This window comes from Salmo salar, chromosome ssa11, assembly GCF_905237065.1.
Source record: "Salmo salar chromosome ssa11, Ssal_v3.1, whole genome shotgun sequence".
NCBI classification, from domain to species: Eukaryota; Metazoa; Chordata; class Actinopteri; order Salmoniformes; family Salmonidae; genus Salmo; species Salmo salar.
This window is the reverse complement of record NC_059452.1, coordinates 95,069,476-95,079,623: the sequence shown is the minus strand read 5'-3', so window position 1 is coordinate 95,079,623 and position 10,148 is coordinate 95,069,476. Positions and strand designations below refer to the sequence as shown.

The following is a 10,148-nucleotide window of genomic DNA, read 5'->3' as shown; positions in this document are numbered from 1 at the left end:
TGGCTCATTGTCTCATCTGTGCAAGAATGGTTCCACCTGATCACGTCTGCCATCCATCCTTGAGGACATGTATTTCCATTGTTAGTGTGGTCAGGCGAATATCTTGTCAAAATAGGCTAATAGATCATATTTGCCCATGTAGATATTTAATGTAGCAGCAGGGGGCAGTAGAGAGCACCAACCCGTTCACCACAAATCAACAAAATAACTGGTGTCAGTGCTCCCATCCCAAATTTTCAGGCACATACTTGTATTTTTCATCTCACATAATACTTTGATGCTGACACAAATACTGATATTTAAAAAATGATTGCAGTCTATGTCATTTATTGTCAGTTTTACACACGTTTACAGACTAGTCTAATTTGTCACACCTTAAGTACAATGAATAGATCAGTAAGGATGAACATCAGGACATCACTCATCAGATATAACTGCATTTTTATGTGTTCCAATGTAAGAAGAAATTAAAAACATAATTCATATTATGACCCAAATCATTTTTGCTTTATCATACTGTGCATATGCTACTCTCTTAGGGAGACTTCCTTGACAAGTGTGTTTATCTCCCATTAAGATTGAGTCAAAGCACAAGCTGCCATGTTACACAGAAGCAAGCTATGTCTGATATTTCAGATTGTACACGCTGACTGCACAAGTTGACGTACAATCTTTGTTTTTCTATTCATTCATTTAGCACAAATTAAAAGGTGTTCCTCCTTGCTGATTTTGAAAGGTGTTAAGGGATGGGTAGCCAATGTCTTGGGTGAGATCCATCTTGCCAAGTGGGCCCCTCGTAGTTCCCCTCCGCTGGGAAAGAGGCGCTCTTGTGAGGAAGAGGAGTGTGGTTGCGTTGGACACGTGGTAGTGCCAAACAATTCTCATACACGAGGTCTGCCAACCAGGGCGAAACAAGAAGAACATATATTTACACCATAAGCACCTTCTCTCTAATCACTCATGATAATGTCCTAATATGAGTCATAGAATAATGATAAATCAGAATGATTCTTACTTGGAAAAAATGGGATCTCACCCAAGTTAGGTCTTCTGATGGAGACTTATCGTTGACTGGAGTCGGAGAAGGCTGAGGTGCTATCTGTGGCACTGGACTTGATGGACCTCACTGAGGGCATGCGCACCAGAGGGCTAGGCCTGGATTTGGCTCCAACTGTGGCAGTATGGCTCCATTCTGAACAAGACAAGTTATACATTTATAACTTTTTATTTTCACGTCAACATTTATTTTTTTGTATATATTTAATTTAATATGACAATGGTCAAACTGAATAATTTCATTTCTAATTTGGGTGGTAGGAAGGTATATTGATATGTGGTTGTAAATACCAGAGTATTCTTGGAGTCTAAAGCTGCCAAAGCACAAATGGATTCTCCATTGTTTCCTCACATTCTCCTTCATCAGACAGTGGAACAGAAATATAAAGAACCCTGAAACACAGTGGTGAGACTGATGTTAGGTTATACCCTGTTTACCCAATACACTATGACGTAGCCCTTTCCTGTAGTCAAATACAAGCATTTCGCTACACCCGCAATAACATCCGCTAAACACGTGTATGTGACAAATAAAATTTGATTTGATTTGATTAACAAAAGCACCCTCTTTGGCCTCATGGGTGGAATGCCACTTCATCTTGGATCCAGCAGCTGATAATAGGAGAGAGAAGGATTTATGTACGCATCTGAATAACAATATTAATATTTTTCATAATTGCATAATTAAGAAAGATTATTTGGGGGTTTTTGGTCTAGGGGATTTTGGTTCTAGTTTTAATTTTCTATGTTCCGTTTTCCAGGTTTGGCCGAGTATGGTTTCCAATCAGAGGCAGGTGTCTTTTGTTGTCTCTGATTGGAAGCCATACTTAGGCAGCCTGTTTTCCTTTGGGTTTTGTGGGTGGTTATTTTCCGTTATAGTCTGTGAACCTTTACGAAACTGTTTGCTGTCGTTTGTTTTTTCTTTTTTTGCACCTTGGTCTGTCCTTAACGACGCTTGTGACAGTTATAGTTCAGTCTTCTGTGATGTATAGCATATAAAGTGTAATATTGGGACGCAAACTCAAAATTTTATACATTTCAACTCTATATCTGACATCGTATATGTGTGTGAGGTGTATACTTTTGTTTCAAAGTAGATTTGTTTAAGACTACCAAGAATCACTCTGTGTGACCCTGATTTAGCCCACTGCAGTAAAAGGTTAAAGGGATGAACTGGCATCAGGTTATACCCTATACCCTATGACTTAAACAGATGAATGCCTGTTGCTTGGCAGCAGTCACTTACCTTGCAGACCGTTCAGGACACAGAAGACGTAGAGGAGAGGAACCTTGGCTGCCCCCCAGGCGAATAAAGCCACAGTCCAGGTGAGACCCAGCAGGAAGGTGAGACTGGACACCCCCTTCAGGTCCTGCAGAAGGAGTCCGCTGTGGATGCCGGCTGGCTGATTGACCCGCATGTGGCGGATCTGGACCAGGACCACAACGAAGGTAACCATGTTGCACAGCAGCACCAGCAGAATGTAGCCCACCACAGACACATAGAAAGCCACTTCATCTTGGATCTAGCAGCTGATAATAGGAGAGAGTAGGATTTATGTACGCATCTGAATAACAACCTCAGTCCAGAATCTACAAAACACAGATATACTATACAGACACTAATACCACACAATGGTCATCCATCATCTACATGTAGCTCAATTTAACTGTATAAAGTTTTGACTTGAGTTGACATTGAGAGTGTCAGATACATGTCATTCAGTGTCATAAAAAAAAGTGCTGATCATCTAATGACCAGGAACGATAAACTACCGCTGGATGAATCTAATACCCACAATGCCTCGGAGTTATCCAGTGGTTCCATGGACTCACTGCCGAGGGAACTGCCATAAGAATTCCTACCCTCTCTTCACAACCAGAACAAGGCAACACATAACCAGAGGGATTCCTGCAAGAGGGTAGGAAGATGGAGAAGGAGAAGAGGTGATATGGTTCAATTTATAAAAGTAACGGGGAATACTCATAACTAGTAAAAACAATATATATAAAAAATTTGACTGATGTTCTAAATGAACTGAGAGGTTGACTCACCCCATCCCAGGGCGCAGAGCTTTAGAATGTAGGAGGGTACATAAACATTGAAGACTTTGACCAAGGCAAAGTACATGTGCACAGCCTCCAGGCCCATCCAGGTGAAAGAGGCCAGCAGGAAGTAGTGCAGTGTGGAAGCCACCGCCACACAGAGCCCACAGTTGCCAAAGGAAGAGAGCCAGGAGTTGACCAGGAAAACCATGTTGAGCTCCAGCAGCGCCAGAGACAAGTTGATGAGGATCTTGGATGGATAGTCTCTGCGGAGCTTCCTGTGAGGGAAGATGGGGGGGATGTGAGACAGAGAGAAAGTAGAGAGGGCAAGAATCAAGTAGATTGTATAAAGTGTATGAAAAAAGGAGGAGGCTGTGGAAAGAATAAGTTACTTTACAAAAGACGAAAAGATGATAGTGTGAAAACAGGAAGACGGTAACACTAAAAAACGGAAGGTGCCGGGTGTACAGTATTTAACTGGATTGATTCATACTCAGACGCTGTGCATGTCAACACAGTGATTCCCAGGAAGAGAGAGGATACACCACAGCCAAGATAAGTTATGATGGTCAGAATTTCCTCATTTGGTATGTCGATTGGTGTCCTGGATACGTCCTACAATACAAGTGAGGACAGTGGGGTAGAGAATGACATCATAGTGACAACAAAGCTTCTGTAAAGTTTTGTAAGGTGACTGGCCTTTACCAGAAGTACTCCAAAATGAGTGAGGTGGTCACACAGGCATGTGCTATAGTAAGCACGGGTGTTGTGCTTCCTGCATCCATGCCGTTCCCATCCTCCCTTTCCATCTGTAGTAATATAAACAAAATACTCCATCTACCTCTGATATAACACACATACAAATCAACTCGAAGTATACTCTTTCAAAAATGTTCTGATTTGATTTGTTTGATAATTATTCAGTGATTTATAATGGGACCCACCATTTTGATTGAAGTCCCAGTAGACACACTGCACCTCCTTACCAAGCTTCAAGAGAAAATATAATTGGATCAGGCAGTAAAATATGGGTTTGATTGATCATTTTACAAGTGGTTGTTCAATTGATTTATTGTCACCCTTACGAAAATGGATTGCAGTTAGAGTGCAGTATAACTGTTGTCGTGTCTTTAGTATCCTTAATGTGAAGATTGTTATTTTATCAAATCAATTCTCTGTGTAATTATTATTACTACGTGATTGTAAGGGCTGTCTTCAGGAATGGACCAAAATGCAGCGGAGTTAGTATTCATCTTTCAATTTAATTAGAAAGAACACTATAACAAACAAAACAAGGAAACTGACAGCCAACAGTCCTGTCAGGTGCAAACACACTAAACAAGAAACAATTACCCACAAACCCCAGTGACAAACAACTCCTACATATGTGACTCCCAATCAGGAACAACGATTCCCAGCTGTTCCTGATCAGGAGTCACAAGACACACACCAGACTGCCACGTCCTGACCCCCAAACTACTACACCAGCTCCACTTGCTGGTCAGGACGTGACAGTGATTAAACTAATCATGTAAACTTTAATTAACTAGGAAGTCGGCGCACCATGGGAATTTTTTTTATAGAGTCTCTATTTCCCGAATCGACTCTTCAGATATTTTCATCTTATCAATTAGTCTTCCATAAATGATTATTAATTGTTACCTCATTAATCTCATTCCAAACGTCGTAAAATTCTTGGTTATCTGCACGAACCCTAGTTTCCATAATGAATCAGCAATATACAAATTGGCTTAATTATTTATTTACTAAATAACTAAATAATCACACAGAATTACAAACATACATACAACAGGATAGATTATACATTGATTACTAATCATGCCATGAAAAGTCCCTAGTGGACTAACCCGAAATGACAGCTGGTTACACAAAGGGTGGAGGAAGAAAGAGCGGGGGGAGGAGAGACAAAGGAATGAGTCTGTATCGTATCTTGAGAAGCTATGCTCATGTAAATACAAGAGATCGCCATTGTCCTTTGTAAAATCTTTCTGGTCGTAGTGTTGATTAGAGTGGATACAATGGAGTACCCTGTAGTTCTTAGAGGATTGTCTGTGTCCTCGTCCTAGGCCACGTACGTTCTCAGCTGCAGACTGATAACCGTGACGACTAGGATTTAATCACTTATTTTATGTAGTGATCGATAGTTCAGAGTTCATACCATTTTGCCATATTGAGGCTGAGCTGTATTTTGGCTGGTGTAGTAGAAAATTAACCATTTCAACATGGGGCTCGTGACCTCCACGTTATCTGGTCTCATGTAAATTTAATGAGGTAGTATTGTAGTTCAAACATTTGCAACCTCAGTTTACACCGTGGTTTGCGTGGTCTTAACCATTCGAAACATCAGGCTTACCGTGGGTCTCTTTGGCATGAAATGTAAATTTCGGACGACATATGGACAGTAAAGTTGTGTTCTAAATGGACGTAGCAGAACTATTGAGGAACTCACCAGGAGTGACATCAATGTTGTCTAGTTCTGGAAAGGTCTCAACCACGAACGGGCACTGGTGCAGATCTGGGATGCCCCAACTGACTGGTACACCCAACAGACTGTATGTAGGAGTCATCCGCCCATGGTCCAGATGTGGCAGGAGTCATCCGTCCATGGTCAAACAGATAAGAGACAGGAAGATTAAAGTCAATGAACGAAATATATTTGTGTTAGCTGCCTCGTAATTCAATCCACAAGGCATGTTAGAAGGCTCAGTAATAGTTGTACAGTCCAGTGTTGTTAGCCATCACATATTTATCTCAATGGAGGCGAACAGGTGTCTCAGAGACTAACAATATCACATCCCTCGCAAACAATAAGGCTCCATGCTTAACACACATAATAAAATGTATCATGGTAATTACTTAAATATTAGCTCTGCTCATGATGTCTAACAGATTCATGTTTTTATTGCAGGACATGTTCCAGATGTAGTCATAAATTGATTTGGTTATAATCGTTCAATGCAAATATCCTTCTTCCAGTGTTAAAGAGAGACTGCTTGGTCAGTATGTTTCAGACAGCACACAGTCTCTGACAGCAAGATGAAATAGGCTATAAAATCAATGAGCCAGAAACAATAGAACTCTAAAATTAAACTGTGCGATGACACGAGAGACAAAACATTTTTTGGAGACCACAAGAGCCCTTCATCATTGGTAATTTGTCATAAATAATCATAATGGACTACAATATGTCAACTTGACAGCTTGTCTCACCAGAGCCTACTGGCTGTCTTGCTGGGGTCTCCCTGACATGGCAGTGTGGCTGTCTGGGGGGCCCAGGTGACCGGCCACACAAACAGGCCATGTTTTGGTCTGGTGACGGTGCTCCAGACAACTCCCTGGCGGTGGGACAAACAAGGAACACAAGGCATCAACACCTGCACAATCCATAGGGACAAATGTTATATTTTCACATCAAATAAGTTCAAATCATTCATATCAAAGGGAAAGCCATTTTCAACCGTTTTCTTTCTTCAACCCCAAGCCTCTTTTTCTCTAGACAGTACCAGAGTCCTTCCAGTTTCAGTTTTATGGGTCCTGTTTCATTCAAACAAAGCTTGCGTATATGACGGATCTTGATGTCCTTGGACTTGGTTTCTATGGTTATAAGGCCATTGGTGTATATCTTCTCCAGGAGGGTGCGGATCCTTGTCGTTGTCGCCTGTTGACTTGATGACGTTGTCACCCGCACTCGGAACAGGCAGCCGTGTCTGTGGATGGATAAGGAAACTTCTTAGTTAAAATCCTCCAAACAAATAGTTACATATTGTTCACTCAATTTTATTATAAATTACATGTGGTGTTTAGTTGTCCTCAGTGTATGTCTGACTCTCTTTTAGTATTATTTATATGTTTCTGTGATTATTTTCTATGACGTTTTGAGCAAGGAAGGCTGCAAGAAAGAATGACAGTGTTAAGTGCTAACAGACCCTGAATATACCGGCAGGTTAAAGTCATTTTCATTTTACAATGTGGATATGTTAACCTCTCACAAAAACATTTCTTGCTGCCTCAACTACCAGGAGAATCATTTGTATGTCCTTGGCCGATACATACCCTATCAGAATGAGCCGTGTTTGATCGTGGAGATGGATGGTGCACACTGAAAGACAGAACACCTACTGATTTAGCTGAGACTTTGTATTCACTGTATCTGTTTATTCTTTAAAAACCTCTTCAGCATAGGACCCTTTTTTTAAATTTTTGCCTAAAATGATATACCCAAATCTAACTGCCTGTAGCTCAGGACCTGAAACAAGGATATGCATATTCTTGATACTATTTGAAAGGAAACACTTTGAAGTTTGTGAAAACGTGAAATGAATGTAGGAGAATATAACACATTAGATCTGGTAAAAGATAATGTTTTTTGTTCCATCATCTTTGAAATGCAAGCAGTGTATGTGCAAAGTTTTAGACTGATCCAATGAACCATTGAATTTCTGTTAAAAATGTCATATCAATTCTGGCTAAATGTGCCTAATTGGTTTATTGATACATTTTCAAGTTCATAACTGTGCACTCTCCTCAAACAATAGCATAGTATTATTTCACTGTAATAGCTAGTGTAAATTGGCCAGTGAAGTTAGATTAACAATAATTGAAGCTTTCTGCCCATATCAGATATGTCTATGTCCTGAGAAATGTTGTTGTTACTTGCATCCTAATCACATTAAGCTACATTAGCTCAACTGTCCGGGGGGGGCGTACGAGGACGACGACACGACGACCGATCCTGTAGAGGTTAAGACATTTGTATTAAGAGACAGACAAAATCTCCCATGATTCCATTTGCGGGATATAGTGAGCGTTTTACTGATACATACCTGTATGCCTTTCTCAAAAGCTGGAAGGTCAGAACAGACATCTCAGCAGGTAGAGTGCCATGCAGCTGAAAGTGTCAGAGAACAGGCAGAATAATTAGTAACCTGGATTAATCAGGAAGACAAGCATTTGAATGAAGAAATGCTGTCCTATCAGCACACATACCCAGTTACTGATGGTCTGTCCCGGATCGTCACAGGACCCAATAAGGGTCACGCTCGCATCAACCTCAAAATATATGTCTGTAATGAAAGACAGTTTACGCCTCATGTCCACCAGATGCATGGAACTCGTTGCGTTCCGGTGGAAGTCATTCATTGTCAGTGGAGCAGCTCTACATTGGGGGTGAGGCACTAGGCTGCCGTGCATTCTGTGTACCGCACAAGTTCAATATTTTCAACTCTTGTTTTGCTTTACTGTGCTGTGGTACAAACTATAGTACAGACACACAGACTCCAACTAGCTAGCTTTTAGCTAGTTGAAAAGCGAAGCACATGTGCATCCAGTACGTAAAATCCGTCTAGACGTGGTAAAATAAAAGGTATATACATCTGGTGGACGGGAGACATTTTAAAACCACTATATTTCAAGTCAAAAATCGTATCACATGCAGTAATTAGTTTGGTTGTGGATGGAAGAAGGGATGGTTTCCAGAAACAGATGAGGAACACACTAACCTGAGAGTTTGCCACCAGTCGTGACACTAAGGTCTGTGGTTGTGTCAGAAGAGGCTTCAGTGACTATGTCAATGGGAGGAATGTGTGTGGCTCCTGGGAAGTCCTCTGTGGAAAAAGACAATCACTCTCCACATAGACCTGTATTGGTTCTCCTCATCACAGTGGAACCATAGACCATTGACATCACACGTCTAGATCATCTATAAGACCAGGAGTTTGTCCTCCTGACCAGGAGGAAAAACTCAGGGCCCTAATCACTTAGTAACCTTTCCTCTTTAGTCGTTATTTTCTCTCCAAAGGTGGGATTTCTTTTGAAATGCTTTGTGTCTTACCTACAGCGTTCACTTGGATGCTGTGGGGGTCAGCCATTAGTGTGAGATATCCAGAGTTGTGATGGGTGTTCAGCAAAAGAGAGACCTGTTTCTGCACTGTACTGACATCAGAGCTGGGGATCACGTTGAGGTGGACCAGGCAGTCTCAGCTGTGTGGTGATACAACAATGGTTAAACAACAACAAGCACAAGTCCTGTTAGTCCCAAACATATAGCTTCAATCAGCTCCTGGAAATGTGAGGTAGTGAGTATATTTCTTTGTAAATGTTTTGCCAATTGTAGTAGTGTCATAGAGACCATTTTCAAAAAGTGAAACTTGTGAATAACACCAGAATAAAGTATTTCTTACTTGTTAACATTGAATTCAGCCCACAATTTTGGTTTGTCCTGGGGAATTCAAATCGGAATACATGCTATCATCTGTGCTCAAAAAGGTGCACTGATCATCATCAGAATAAATGTTTAACTTTGTAACTATCACGTTATTGTTGTTACTGTATATTGTAGTATCATCATTCCATCGAGTTCAACACTTACCTGGACCTCTTCCTCGTATGTCTCACCAACACTGTCAAGCGTGTGATATGGCCTGCATTAGAGATTACAAATGAGAAGAAGAGATGGTTAACTTATATTGCATACATAAATCCATGATAAACCTGTAATAAATGTGTAATAAATGTGTAAACCCGGTTGACACAGACACAGAGACTCTGTACAAGTAATATTTGTTGGAAGGTAATATTTGTTGGATGGTAATATTTGTTGGAAGGTAATATTTGTTGGATGGTAATATTTGTTGGATGGTAATATTTGTTGGAAGGTAATATTTGTTGGATGGTAATATTTGTTGGAAGGTAATATTTGTTGGATGGTAATATTTGTTGGATAGTAATATTTGTTCGATAGTAATAATTGTTGGAAGGTAATATTTGTTGGATAGTAATATTTGTTGGAAGGTAATATTTGTTGGATGGTAATATTTGTCGGATAGTAATATTTGTTGGATGGTAATATTTGTTGGAAGGTAATATTTGTTGGATGGTAATATTTGTTGGATAGTAATATTTGTTGGATGGTAATATTTGTTGGATGGTAATATTTGTTGGAAGGTAATATTTGTTGGATAGTAATATTTGTTGGAAGGTAATATTTGTTGGATGGTAATATTTGTCTGAGCTGCAAGTAGATAAAGGTA

At 40.3% G+C, this 10,148-nt stretch overlaps 2 long non-coding RNA genes across 2 annotated transcripts; both read right to left on the bottom strand.

Annotated features, from left to right (window-relative positions):
- Positions 1-337: 337 nt before the first annotated feature.
- LOC123725261 (uncharacterized) lies at positions 338-1,613 on the bottom strand. The gene is made up of 3 exons (XR_006757765.1): positions 1,348-1,613; positions 1,016-1,192; positions 338-894 (listed from the first exon to the last, which is right to left on the bottom strand). It is a non-coding gene; the product is annotated as an uncharacterized lncRNA (long non-coding RNA).
- Positions 1,614-5,583: 3,970 nt separating this feature from the next.
- Positions 5,584-8,341, bottom strand: LOC123725260 (uncharacterized). The gene is made up of 5 exons (XR_006757764.1): positions 8,107-8,341; positions 7,944-8,008; positions 7,174-7,219; positions 6,331-6,827; positions 5,584-5,670 (listed from the first exon to the last, which is right to left on the bottom strand). It is a non-coding gene; the product is annotated as an uncharacterized lncRNA (long non-coding RNA).
- Between the last annotated feature and the right edge of the window lie 1,807 nt (positions 8,342-10,148).